At 45.3% G+C, this 15,242-nt stretch overlaps 1 pseudogene; it reads left to right on the forward strand.

Annotated features, from left to right (window-relative positions):
* Positions 1-2,238: 2,238 nt before the first annotated feature.
* LOC130100897 (uncharacterized) lies at positions 2,239-9,129 on the forward strand (annotated as a pseudogene).
* The last annotated feature ends 6,113 nt before the right edge of the window (positions 9,130-15,242 follow it).

Genomic DNA, 15,242 nt, shown 5'->3' on the forward strand with positions numbered 1-15,242 from the left:
ATCTCCATAAAAAGCTCGCACTGGAGAAGAAAACCGCTGCACTCCCCCTCCGTGCCTGAATAGGTCGCTGGTCGGGCCATGGGACTGACAGAGGCAGAGTGACGAAGAGCAGATGGCGGGTGGATGAATGGCGCGCTCAATCTCTTGTAAAATTTCAGCGACTGTGACTGGTGGTGAAGATTCCTCTTCGCCGTGATCTGTTGGTTCGTGCATAGTTGGTCTGGTCTTTTGTCACAGATCAGAACGACACAAACAGGTAACGTAAATAAGAGGTTTTATTAAAGACACTCAAGAACAGATACGGCAGGTGAGTAGCTGGTTTGATGACAGATATGAATATTGAACTAGTGATGGTTTTGACTGAGTCTCTAATCTGTTGCAGGGTGAAGATGTCGAGCAGGATGGAAGACGGATGACTGGCAGAAGACTGAAGGACCGGAGATACAGATGGGAGATTCACAGAAGGCGGGTAAGTAATACAGCAGGAAGTCAATAGTGGGTAGAGGTGATCCTAGACGGAGAGTCAGGTAGTCGAATGAATTGACGAGACCAGACAGTGAGCTGAGTGAACTGTGGTGTTTTTAAGGTGCTGGTGATGAACGTGCAGATTGCAGGCAGGTGATGGTGACAGGTGCAGGTGATCATAATTCAGGGGAAGTGGAACGAGTGGGGGGAGTGGGAAGGTTTGGTGTTGACGAGGCTGTTTCTGTGACAGAAGTGAGTTTGTGTTTAAAGAGTTTCTGTATCTTGGGGGATACAGTCATTTAACAGGCTGTAGGGGGAGGGGCTATGGGGGGAGGGGCATTATGTGGTTGCAGTTGATGAGAAACACTGATGGGGTGATGGGTCATGTAATCAGGTCATGTGACTTTATGCTAACATTCCAAACATTTGTATCAAAATCCAAAATGGCAGCATACCTGGACAAAGACAATGGCCTTGAGCTAAGTGTTTTTATATTTTTCACGATTATGATATTTTAGAGTGCTTTTGTTTTAGAAAATAGTTTTTTAATTGATGTTTTATTAACAAGGTTCGGGAGGAACACGTTCTAATGATCAAACAATCAAGTCATTCCAGCCAGCTGTCAGCAATCAGTAATCAACAGGTCCACTCAATCAGCACGAGTAAAGCCTATAAATATACTCAGTCGACTCACCCATATTCCTCGACAGTTTTCAACATTTGGTTTACCGCTTTGCTACGATGTCCCAAATGCAGTTTTCACCCTCCGATGACGAGCTTAACCATGCTCCGCCATCAGCTGGCCCCAGGACAACCTCTCCACCTGATACCGCCTCCGAGCCCCACGTTTCATCTCGCGGGCGCCGGTCTGCGCAAGCAACCCCTCGCACGCCAAGATGCCGAGGTTTACCCTCACCTCCACCGGCGAGGACTCCAGCTTCCTCCCCGGCGTCCTCCTATCGTTCGGCCGTACCAACGATTCCGCCTATTGGGAAGTGGACAGTCTTGAGTCTGAGACAAGCGCTGATAAACTCTGATATTCAGCCCTCGCGCAGTATGACTAAAGCGCAACTATACAACTTATACATTACCTTGCAATCATCAAATCTCTCTCCTAAATCCACCCCAGGTTCCAAGGCGGCCAGCAGGCCGGGAAATTCTCGTGAGGCCCCGAATTCGCCTCGCCCGACTCCGCCACCTTCCCGTGCAAGATTCGGTTTGCCGCACGCTTCAGCCCGCGGCGCCAGGATTTCTGCGAGCCTGGGTCGCGCTCCAGATTCCACCGCCACGAGACCTCACTCGCCTCCGGCTTCAGCTGAGCTTTTCAGCACGGCGCTTCCCGCCGCAGTGCCATACACAGCTGGGCCCGCCGGGTCACCCTCTGCCTCCCAGTGTTTTCCTCCTGCTGTTTCTAACTCTTTTCCTCTGCAGTGGCCTCCGGCTCCCATAGCAGACGCTAGCGTGAGGCTGCCTCCGCTAGCGGTGCAGGCTCAAACTTTCCACCACCTTCCCGCGACTACTGCTAACCCCTCCCATTTTCAGTGGCCTGCAGCTCAAGCAAGTGCGAGACCGCCTCCGCCTGCAACACAGGCTCAGGCATCTCATTTATTTCCTCCTTTTCCCCCTTATGCTTTTCTCAATTTTCCTTCTCAAGCCCCACAGGCCGACTTAAGCGTGAGGCTGCCTCCGCCGATAGTCGCAGCCCAGGCTTCTCTCCCTTACAGCTCTCTCTTAAATGCCAAATCACAATATTCTCTTTTCACAGCTACCCCGATGCCAGTCCCACCAAACGCTGTCGCTCTGGAGCCTCCCCCAGTGACTCAAAACATCCGAGCACAGATTCTGGCAGGTGCGGATGTAGACCTTTCACATTTACTTTCTCTGCTTCCCGTATCCGATTCTAACCGTCAGTTAGACTGCGGGGATTTTTCAGTCACTTTAAAAAACCAGAATGCACATTCATCACGTTTTCTTTCTTTTTCGGAGTTTTCAATCGCTTTCAGCCACTTCACAGAAATCATTTGCTCAGCCTTCCCTCATAGGCGACGCGAACTGAATGACTATTTAGCGCTGATAGCCGAGCTCGCGTTGTCCTACGGGGGAGGGCACTTTTACACATATCACAAACTCTTCTCAGCAAAATGCGCTGTTAGGGTTTCACAGTGGAACCAATGCCCATACTGGGGAGCACTAGACACTGACCTGCACAGCAGAGTTTTCCTTGGCTGCAGGAATATTTCTTGCGCGGTCTGCAGGTCAGTGGCACATTCCACAATATCGTGCCCTCAAGTTAACCCCTCCGTTCCTCCATGCCCGGAAACGGGACCAGTCAAATCCACCAGCTACACACCAAGACCGGCGACTAGCAACCCATATCCACACAAGGCTAATTTCCGCTCCAGAGCACTTACGGACAGCAAACAGCCTTGCAACAATTTTAATATCGGCAAGTGCACCAGGCAGCGTTGTCGGTACTTGCACATATGCAGCTTCTGTGGCGGTGCTCATGCCCGTCCTGTATGCCCTGTCTTTAAAGATGTCAATAAAAAATCTAAAAATTATTTATCGACTCCCGTGAATGTTTCTCGCCTTTCTATCGAACTAGCTCACCACCCGGACTCTGACTTCACTGAATATCTGCTGTCTGGCCTACAACACGGTTTTAAACCGGGAGTGGTTTGTCCGCTCTCCCAAAACATAATCTGCGATAATCTCCAATCGGCTCTCGCCGAGCCCAACGTGGTAGACAACCTGATTAAAAAAGAAGCCGAGTCAGGCTTCATGATTGGCCCTTTTGACGAGCCTCCTTTCAAAGTTTTTCGCATTAGCCCCATTGGAGTGGCTACGAGAAAGTTTTCAGGTAAGAAACGCCTCACAGTCGATCTGTCAGCTCCACATAAATCCCTGTTCCCAAGCATTAACAGCCTGATCCCACTCGACGAATTTTCTCTCAAATACCACGACGTAGATCACGCAGTCGACCTCATAAAAATTGTGGGTCGGGGTGCCTGGCTCGCAAAAATTGACATCACTTCGGCTTTTAAAGTGATGCCCATCCACCCGGATTCATGGCACTTATTCGGAGTGCGCTGGCATGGGAAATTCTATTTCGCCGTACGCTTAACTTTTGGATGCAAAAGCAGCCCCAAAATTTTTGACATGCTATCTGAAGCCATTTGCTGGATCTTGTCAAACAATTACGCAATTCCTCACCTCATTCACCTGCTGGACGATTTTCTAATAATTTCACCTCCCGGCGCCATTTCAGCAGCCCAGATTCTCACAGTTCAAAGAGTATTTGCCGAGCTCGGAATTCCCATCGCCGAGGAAAAAACCATGGGTCCCGCCACATCCATCGAGTTCCTTGTCATTAAGCTAGATTCAGTTAAATACCAGGCCTCCCTGCCCAAGGAAAAAATCGATAGAATAATCCTCATCTCATCTACCCTCGTAGACAGTTCAAAGTGTTCCAAACGCGAACTCCTATCCATGCTCGGCCACTTAAACTTCGCCATGCGCATTATTCCACAAGGCCGCCCTTTCATTTCTCATCTCCTCTCTCTCGCGTCTTCAGTTCACGCACTAGAGGATCTCATTTCCCTAACTCCAGCATGCCACGACGAACTCAGGCTATGGATAACTTTTCTTAAACAGTGGAACGGCCTATCATTTTTCTATAAGGATCTAATTTCCTCCCCCATCGACATCCAGCTGTTCACAGATGCAGCCCCCTCAGTCGGCTTTGGGGGGTTCTGCCAAGGACGCTGATTCGCGTCTACGTGGCCCCCCCAAATACAGGACACGCTACAGTCCTCCGCATTATTCGAGCTCTACCCTCTCGTAGTAGCAGCCTTCCTGTGGGGGAAAGAATGGACTGCTAGCAGTATCGTAGTGCATTGTGACAATGAAGCTACAGTCCAGTGCATTAATAAAGGCCGTTCCCATTCACCCGCACTGATGCCACTTCTAAGACGTCTAATCTGGATTTCAGCATGTGATCAATTTATCTTAATTGCTAAACACATCCCCGGGTCAAAAAACCAAATTGCTGACTCTCTGTCTCGCTTTATGTTTCAGAAATTCAGGATGCTGGCTCCAGAGGCAGACAAGCTACCAACTCCAGTACCTCATTATTCGGAATTAATATTCCCATAACCCACCCGCAAAAATCCCTCCTCAACATATCGCTCGACACCATTCTCCAAGCAGTTTCCCCCAGAACTCTCCAATCCTATGTGACCGCATGGAGATGTTTTAAAGCCTTCCACCTTTCTTACAACACGCCATTCCCTGATTTTTCCCTCCATACAATTACCTCCTCCATCTCTTACCTTAACAGCGTTAAGAGCCTCCAAGTCGGGTCCATCAAAAGTTACTTAAGCGGCATCCAATTTTTTCACAAATTGATTCACGGCGCCCCCTCACCGGAGATAAATAATTCACAAACCTCCCTCTTAATTAAAGGCATCCAACGATCCCAGCCCACCCGCCCGGACACCAGACAACCCATAACGTTAGATATTCTTACTAAATGCATCCATACCCTCCGCTCAGGCTACCGATCCCTTAATACCTCTCGCACACTCGATGCCATGTTTATTCTAGCTTTTTTTGGTTTCCTAAGACGCTCTGAACTGGCTATCACTTCCAGATTCGACCCAAAAATCCACCCAAACATCTCAGATCTTTCAGTGCTTGTCAGCGAAACTATCTCTTTTCTGATCAAACAAAGCAAAACAGACCAAACCAAAAAAGGCCACTTCATATATATTTTCAACCTCTCGTCACCAATTCAACCTTTCCAAACTATACTAGCATACCTCCAACTGAGAAACTCTCATGCTAAATCCCATCTCGAACCCCTGTTCATAGACGACTCTAACAAACCCGTGACAAGCTTTTGGTTCCAAAAACACCTAAAATCTGTTCTCCAACTATCAGGCATCCCAGCAGAGAATTTCTCCAGCCATTCCTTCCGCATCGGGGCAGCAACCTCAGCAGCCCAAAAAGGCCTCTCCCAACAGTAGATCCAAGCGCTTGGAAGATGGTCCTCAGACGCGTTCCAAACCTACATCAGAACTAATCGTTTCCATATCAAAAAAGCCCACCAAATCCTCATCGAAAAAAAAAAAAAAAAAAAAAAAAAAAATAATTAATAATAATAATAATTTCCGAGTATCCATGTCTTCTCTTTCTCCATCCAGCGAGTATTGATCTTCCAGCGGACACAGCGAGAGCCTTCCAGGTCAAGCATCCATGTCTTCTCTTTTCTCCGTCCAGCGAGTATTGATCTCCCAGCGGACACAGCGAGAGCCTTCCCGGTCGAGCATCCATGTCTTCTCTTTCTCCGTCCAGCGAGTATTGATCTCCCAGCGGACACAGCGAGAGCCTTCTCGGTCGAGCATCCATGTCTTCTCTTTCTCCGTCCAGCGAGTATTGATCTCCCAGCGGACACAGCGAGAGCCTTCCAGGTCAAGCATCCATATCTTCTCTTTTCTCCGTCCAGCGAGTATTGATCTCCCAGCGGACACAGCGAGAGCCTTCCCGGTCGAGCATCCATGTCTTCTCTTTTCTCCTTTCAGCGAGTATTGATCTCCCAGCGGACCCAGAGACAGCCTTCCCGGTCGAGTATTTATTTCTTCTCTTTTTCCGTCCAGCGAGTATTGATCTCCCAGCGGACCCAGAGACAGCCTTCCCGGTCGAGTATTTATATCTTCTCTTTCTCCGTCCAGCGAGTATTGATCTCCCAGCGGACACAGCGAGAGTTCCCTAGGTCAAGCATCTTCATCTCCTCCTCCTCCGTCTAGCAAGTATTGATCTCCCAGAGGACGTAGCCAAACCCTCCCAGTCAAGCATCTATGTTTTTCTCTTTCCTGACTGGTGAGGCTTACCCTTTCCGATGCCGTGACCATTGCCACAAGAACCCTCCCGTTCGAACATCCATACTTACCCGTCCGACACCGTAAGCATTGAACTCCCGTCGGACGCTGCGAGAGCTCTCCCAGCCAAACAACCAGGCTCTCCTTGAAATGCCAGCCCGCCAATCTCTTTTCGGGGGGTCTTTAAGCAGGCGGCTGTCTTTTATTCACTTTGCTTTATGGGGAGTACTCTGGGTTCGGGCCCAATTTCCGAGCTCGGAGCCCTCCCCCCGGACAGCACGCCAAATACGCATAACCATCTATTCTCTGATCATTTGTAAGTGTGAACTCGTGAATTGATGTTTTATCAACAAGGTTCGGGAGGAACACGTTCTAATGATCAAACAATCAAGTCATTCCAGCCAGCTGTCAGCAATCAGTAATCAACAGGTCCACTCAATCAGCACGAGTATAGCCTATAAAAATACTCAGTCGACTCACCCATATTCCTCGACAGTTTTCAGCATCCCTCCACCACCCCATCTCCTCACACTTGCCTAGTTATCTTCCTAAACAGAGATACGGGGGGAGTACTCTGGGTTCGGGCCCAATTTCCGAGCTCGGAGCCCTCCCCCCGGACAGCACGCCAAATACGCATAACCATCTATTCTCTGATCATTTGTAAGTGTGAACTCGTGAAGGATAGTTTTACATGTTCTTGTTGATATTTTCAAAATAATCTTCTCACAACTTTGGTTATCAGGCATTGAATGCCTGTATCCTGGGGGATACATTGCCCATATAAGGGTATTTAACAAGGCTGATCACTCACAGATATTCTTATGTTTTGAGGCCTGTTCTCTACAGATATTGAATAGGATAAAGGTTTTGGATGTGCCAGGATGGGCAGACATCCATCATGTGTCAGAAGTGCAAAGTAAGGCTTTGCCTGGTCACTGGACAAAATGCTCCCAACTGTTTTCTCAGCTTCCATTGCCCATAGAATATATATGGTGTGGGGCACCACAGGGAAGATGGTAGAGTTAAAAAAAAAAAAACAGGAAAAAGGTGTTTTAAAAATCGGCACATGAACTATTTAAAAAGTTATGAAATGTTAAATGTATATCCTACATAGGCAATGCATCTTGGGAGAAAAAGTTCAGTATAGCGTTTATACGCACGTATAAATATAATTAATTATTATTCATAACGGATTGTGATCAATAATTAATAATTGAATTATTTTCAGAATTTACTGTAGCAGAATCAATAGTATGATCATTTTATCAGTTCATCCAATGAACGGAAAGCATAAACAATTATTAATTCTAGGAAATATAATATCTTCTTAGCCAAGAAAGACTAATTCCCAGCTAACAGCTAAATTAAGAAATAAATCAAGGGTCAAAGCATAGGTAACTTAGATTGAAGTTCAAGACAATAAATCTGTAAGCACATATCACAAGTAATGCTTCTCTTTTCAAATACAAACAATACTTTATTGATTATAAGCCTATGACTAACACATAAAACTAATATCTAACACAAACACACGCACACGCATTCATACAAGTTGAAGAAAGACAGAGAGTGAGGAAGAGTGAGTTTTAGGAGTTAGATGGTGAGATCCCAAGTTTCTATATGCACTTAAAAGACATGACCATCAATAATTAATTTCACCCTTTTATCGTTTCTTAGGCGGGTAATTCAATTTGATATTAAAATACACCAGTTTCAGCTAAAAGTCTGGAGGTACTTGCTTGTCCTTGCGTTGCTTTTGGGGATTCCCTTTTGTCGGTGTGAAGGTGTTCCCCGGGTCCGTGGTTTGGCTGGCGGTCTCCTCGTGCTTGCTAGATCTTGGGCAGCCAGTCACGTGGTGTGTTGGCGGATGGATGAAAGTCTTTGAAGTTGGAAGTGTGTTGCAGTCGAAACGTTTAAACGAACTTTACAGCAAAACTTAACTAAGAACCGAAACTTTTAACGGAAAAGAAAATAAAGGAAAGAAAGGAAGGTGAGACGAGTTAGATGGCTTGAATGAAGATGTTTTAAACCCTGATTTTGAGTTGGGTCATTTGTCTCTATGCGTCTACATGGTTACTATAACCATCGTCGGCTCCACCCGGCTTGTTCTGCCGAGACCTTTTCCGAGGGAGGGAGCAAGAGCACCAGAGAGCAGAGGGCAAGAGCCCCAGAGAACCAGAGAGAGCACAAGAGCAAGAGAACGAGAACACAAGAGAGCATCACAAGAGAGAGATTCTGTGTACGGGTCTAAGATTTTAAACTCAAAATGTTTGTCCCGCCTCCTGGAGGAATTTGGAATTCGGACAATAAGATACTATATGGTTATTTGAGAAGGGGAGTCTTTTCTATCCCCCCCCCCCCCCTCCCCCTCCCCCTCCCCCTCCCCCTCCCCCTCCCCCTCCCCCCCCTTTCTCTCATCGTGAATCATGTGTTATCTGTGGTCTGCTTACTCATCAGCTCGAACAGAGGATTCAGTTGAGACATAATTTCCATTTTAAGAACATAAACATTTTTACACAGATTTCAATCAAGCCACCTTCTGAATTAATAATATATGAGCGTTGTTAATTGATTGATTGGTTAATGAGTATGCTCCCAATTATTGTGGATTCCTCTCAGGTGTGTTTGTCATGTGTCCATGCCATGTGATGTTCTATTTAAACTGCACCTGTACCAATAAACGATTGACTGTGTTCTCACTGCAACCTGTGTGAAGCATGTTTATTCTCTTTAGCCGATATCTAGTCAAGCTCTGGTTAACAGGTTATGGGCCCAGATGCGTTGATGTTTGTGCAGATACGGCGTGAGTAGAGTGCCAGCACCATGAGTGAAAGGATAAGTTCACGTTGGTCTCGTCTTGTGTTTGACGGAGACGAAAAGAACTATGAACTGTGGGAGACAAAGTTTTTGGGTCATCTACGGTTGCAGAAATTGAAGGATACAATTTTGAATGGGCCTGCCGTGGGTGCGGATGCAGACACACTGGCTGAGGATGCAGCAAAGAATGCTGAAGCATATGCTGAACTGATCCAATTCCTTGATGACAAAAGTCTGTCCCTGGTCATGCGGGAGGCTGCGGATGACGGGCGTGGAGCACTCAAGATCTTGCGGGACTATTATGCTGGAAAGGGTAAGCCCTGCATTGTGAGTCTCTACACAGAATTGACTTCCCTGCAAAAGCTGAGTGGTGAGAGTGTGACTGACTATGTCATACGTGCCGAGACCTCAATCACAGCGCTAAGGAATGCTTACACGGCAGGTGTAAGGGTGCGGAGCACTGAGAGCGGGGACATTGAGTGTTTCCGTTGTGGCCAGAGAGGACACAAGGCAAGACAGTGTCAGCGTGATCAACAGTGGTACAGCCAGGGTAAGCGTATCACATGGCGAGGAGGATGGAAACAGCAACGGCAAGACAACGCACATCGGGTGTACGAGGAGACTGGCGACGCACATGGGGTGTACGAGGAGACAGACAACACTTTTGCCTTCAAGTTGGTGACCAGTGATCGTCAGCCAGGGAGCGGTGTCACCAGAAAGGGGTTGATGGTGGACACCGGTGCGACATCGCATATCATCACCGACCTGGCCAGGTTTAAGAGCTTCGACGACCGATTCCAGGCCGAGGCGCACTGCGTGGAGCTGGCCGATGGCACAAGGTGCAAGGGGGTCGCGGAGCGTAGAGGAGAAGCAGAGGTGTGTCTGGTTGATAGCAGGGGGCGGCACCTCAGTGCCACACTGAAGCGGGCACTGTACATCCCCTCCTATCCCCAAGACATCTTCTCCGTGAGAGCTGCAACTTCCAGCGGGGCAACAGTGATCTTTAAGGAGGGTGAAGACATCCTGCAGTATAAAGACGGTACACGTTTTCTTATTCATGAACATAACAGGCTGTTCTATTTGCCTACTGTGCCAGTGAACAATGACTGTGTTGATCAATGTATGAGTTGCCATGATATTCAGAAGTGGCATGAGATTTTGGGACACTGCCATTTTAATGATGTTCAGACATTAGAGAATGTTTTGGATGGTATGTCAATCAAGGGTAAAGTACCCAAATCTATGCAATGTGATGTGTGTGTCCAAGGTAAATTCACTCAGAGTAGGAACAGAAAGCCTGATGTGAGAGCCAAGTCAGCTCTAGAGTTGATACATACTGACTTGGCAGGCCCCATTGACCCAAGGTCCAGAGAAGGGTATAGGTACGCACTTTCCTTTACTGATGACCACTCAAGTGCAGTGTTTGTTTACTTTCTGAAGCACAAAAGTGACACAGTAGACGCCACAGAGAGGTTCCTAGCTGACACAGCCCCATATGGGAATGTTACATGTATCAGGTCTGATAATGGTGCTGAGTTTACTGGTCAGGGTTATCAAGTACTACTTCGCAAGAACTGAATCAGACATGAGACATCAGCACCATACTCACCACACCAGAATGGCACTGCTGAGCGCAACTGGAGAACCCTTTTTGATATGGCTAGATGTATGCTCTTAGAAAGTCAGTTACCCCACGAGCTATGGCCGTATGCAGTCCAGACAGCAGCGGTGGTGAGGAATAGATGTTTCAACAACTGCACCAAACAGACACCTTACTTTATGCTGACAGGAAGGAAACCCAATATGTCCAGGATGCAGAAGTTTGGTACTGTGTGTTATACTTATAGACAGGACAGGAAGAAGCTAGACTCAAGGTCTGACAAAGGCATTTTCGTTGGGTATGATAAGAACAGCCCAGCCTATATGTTCTACTATCCTGACAGTAGAAAGGTGATGAAACACAGACTGGTGAGGTTTATGTCCAATATTGAGGGACAGGAGACTGATGACGTGTCTGATGACGATGACGTTGGTGTGCGGTATAGAACAACCAGACCTGACCCTGACAAACCCAAACAGTGTGACATTCCAGAGACTAGGCTAGGCCCAAGCCAGATAAGTCTAGAATCAGCTGAGATCAAGCAAGAATCGTATTCTCCAGATACCCTGAGTAGAGAGAGGAGATATCCTGGTAGAGAGAGAAGGAGGCCAGATTTCTATGGGGTGGAGAGTGATCAGGTCCAGATCAGCATTGATTATTGCTATAAGATGGTTTCCAATGTACCTCAGACTTTCAGAGAAGCTGCGACTTCATCCAACTCAAGAGAGTGGGTAGATGCAATGGATAAGGAGATGAAATCACTGAGGGATAACACCACATTTACTTTGACCACCCTACCTGAGGGCAAGAAAGCAGTGGGGGGTAGATGGGTGTATGCAATCAAAACCGATGCTGATGGATCTGACAAGTATAAGGCCCGCTATGTCGCCAGGGGGTATAGTCAGGAGATGGGTGTAGATTATGGAGAAACCTTTTCTCCTACTGCCAACCTTACCAGTGTGAGAGTGTTAATGCAGAAAGCTGCTCAGGAGAATCTGATCCTCTGTCAGATGGATGTTAAAACTGCCTACCTACATGCACCGATTGATTATGAAATTTACATGGAACAGCCAGAGGGGTATGATGTAGAATCTCAGACAAATGAGAAAATGGTGTGTAAACTGGATAAATCATTGTATGGGCTAAAGCAATCAGGTCGAAACTGGAACAAAATGTTACATGACTATTTGTGTGAAAACATTTTTGTACAAAACCCAGCTGATCATTGTGTTTACAAGAGAGAAACAGAACATGAGAAAGTGATAATATTGATATGGGTTGATGACTTGGTTATTGCTGCCAGTGATGAGAGAGCTTTAAAAACTGTCAAAGAGATACTTACTGGGAAATTCCAGATGAAAGATTTGGGAAGACTGAAGAATTTTCTAGGTATCACTTTTGATCAGTGTGATGGGGGTGTGACTATGTTACAGCAGAGTTATGTTGGCAAACTGCTGGAAAGGTTTGACATGCAAGATTGTAAACCCAGGTCGACACCTTGTGAACCAAAGTTGAATTACACCGATGGTGATGAAAAGCTGAGTGACCCCAGGAAATACAGAGAGGCAGTGGGTAGCCTAATATACCTAACCGGATGCACTAGACCTGATCTGAGTTATGTTGTTAGCAAATTGTCCCAGTATTTCAGTGAGCCAACAGAAGAGCAGTGGACAACTGTAAAGCATGTACTGAAATATCTGAAAGGTACAAATGACAAGATGCTCTGTTACAGGAAATGTGATGAAGGGTTAAAGTTAGTGACTTACAGTGATGCAGATTGGGCAGGTGATGCAAATGACGGACGTAGTACATCTGGTTATTGTGTTAGCCTATGTAAGAATGGCCCTCTGATTTCTTGGAAGACCAAAAAGCAGCCAACTGTAGCATTATCAACATGTGAGGCTGAGTACATGGCATTGGCTGCCACTATACAAGAGTGTTTGTACTTGACACAATTGCTTGAACATCTTGATGATTATCAGTATGGTGTACTATGATCTATGAAGACAACCAAGGTACAATTGCATTGGCAAAGAATATAAGTCCATCGAGAATTGTTCTGGGATGAGTTTTATGGATTTTGATATGTAAAGTGTGTTGGTGTGTAAAGTTTCTGGGGTTTAAGAAAGACATTCCAGTCTGAGGTCACGGCTAGTTCCTGCTGAAGTCTTGTTCTGTTCACATATCATGAGACTTTGATTCTTAAAGAAAGGCTAGTCTGTTTAGTCACAGGCAGGGCCGTTTGAAGGAATTTGGGGGCCCCAAGCAAAATGGACATGGAGGTCGAGCCCCCCCCCCCCCCCCCTCCCCAAAAAATGTCACTGCCGTATATCCAGACACTAGCACATTAAGATGAGCTATGAAAAAAATCATGTTCCTCTGGGGGTTCATCTGCCTCTTTCTGGTTAAATAATGTTTATAGATGGGTAAGTTTACAAAGTAGCCTATTTATTAAGTAATAACAGTTAACAATTAACTAAAGATTAAATAACTAACAATTTACCATCTATTAATGATGCTGGTTATTATAAAGTGTTACTGAAAACTTAAAGATATGTTAGCATTTCCATTTTTTAATATTAGAAGGGAAGGGATGCTGCTTTCACTACCAATGCTTAAAAACATCCCAAGCTAATGTTTGATGCACAGAATTTAATGTGTGGTTTTCCTAACCCCCATTGGTAAATAGATTATCACAGTGGAATAGTTAGTATAACATGCTATGCCACTTTCATCAAAACCTATTACAAAGCTATAGCAATGCCATGTCATTAAATACGATAAACAGTGATTCTGGAACGGATCTGCGTCTTCCTTATCCCGTTAAAAAACATATTACAGTATGTAACCATATTCTGTCCGTTTGCAAAACAAAGTTGCACTAACTGTTCGTTACAAGCAGCATTTGCCGTCAGACAGGTAACGTCAGCTAACATAAACATATTTTTGCTAGCCACCTGCTGCAAAATTACACCATTTGTACAAGACAAGTAGAGCTATTTTATCCAGTGTACTTTATCACTTAGCCTACCACTATCTCGTTTTTTCTTATCCTTCTCTTTCTCTTCTTTCTTTTCTGGCTTCCTGAAGCACAATTCCGCTTCATGATAACTCCAGAGGAGGTTTGTATTTTGCCGGCAGCAGAGATCACGTGGTTGGCTGGCTGCTGTCAGCGACTACTGAGAGGGGCCCCCTTGAGGGGGATCCCGATAACAGTGTCATTGCACTTTACTGCATTGACTATCAAAGGGGCGCTCACACAGTTTGTCGTTGCATTTTATTCTTAACCAGTCGTTGTCTTGGGGCCCCAGGCCAGCTCGGGGCCCCAAGCAATTGCTTGGTTTGCCTGTCCTGTCGCGACGGGCCTGGTCGCAGGGGTCAGTTGACTTCTTGTTAGGGCCTCTTGTTTCACCATTTCTGAACAGATCTGTTCTTGCCAAATTATAAAACATTGACAACGTTCTTCCTTTAGTTAAACAACAAAGGGTCTCTTGGCTACATAGCCATCTCTTGGTGGTCTGGAATATGCAGCCTCTTGTGTTTGATTATGTATGACAGCTTCACTCGTGTGGGTTTCATTCTCGTTGTTGCTGTTCAGTTTTTTCCAATTTTTCTAATGTTGTATGGATAACATGAAAAATGTAGCTAATTAATTGTTCATTAAATGTTTTAAAAGTTGTCATATGAACTAAAAATAAAAAAGAATACATTGCAAAATGTTACCCTAAATGGGCAATGTATCTCGGGAGATACAGAGTGTAACTTAGAAAATAAAGGTCATATTTTGAAAAAAATGCATGAACTGTGTCATTTTAGTCTAGATACATACAAAAATAGCAATGAATCATTTTTACATCAAATTTATTTATGTTTGCCCCTTTAAGGGTTAAGGGTTTTAAAACAAGAACAAATATCTGCCAATAATCCTGAAAAACATAATCCTGATTTCTCTTTGAATTAAGTGTTTTTCTGACTCCATTGGCAGATATTTGTTCTTGTTTTAAACACAAACTCACTTTATTTTGATAAATCTGTCAGTAAACAAGACTCAATATCCTAAGTGATTTTGCTTCTCAAGTAAATCTAAGAATGTTTATACATATAAATACCAAGAAAATCTTTTTTTTTTGCAGCGCGTCCCTGTATGTGTGTGTGTATAATGCCATGTGTTTCTGTATGTGTGTGTGTAATGCCGTGTGTTTCTGTATGTGTGTATGGATAATGCTTTTCGATTTTGACCGAGGGAGCAAGTCTACTTCATATGTACACTTCAGGCAGCTCCATATCCCACAATGCAACACGATTGTGACGTCACCGCAGATCTCGTCTATTCACCACCACCAACGCTGGTAACGTGGTAACGCTTTAGATTACAGCCCGGAAAGTACTGTGTAATTAAGAGGAATTTACAGAGTAACTTTAGGTAATTATAGTGTACCTATAAAGTACTTGCATGTAAGTATAAGGGAACAATATGTAAA

The sequence above is a fragment of the Rhinichthys klamathensis genome, unplaced genomic scaffold, assembly GCF_029890125.1.
Source record: "Rhinichthys klamathensis goyatoka isolate OS25496 unplaced genomic scaffold, OSU_Roscu_1.1 h1tg000249l_1, whole genome shotgun sequence".
Classification (NCBI taxonomy): domain Eukaryota; kingdom Metazoa; phylum Chordata; class Actinopteri; order Cypriniformes; family Leuciscidae; genus Rhinichthys; species Rhinichthys klamathensis.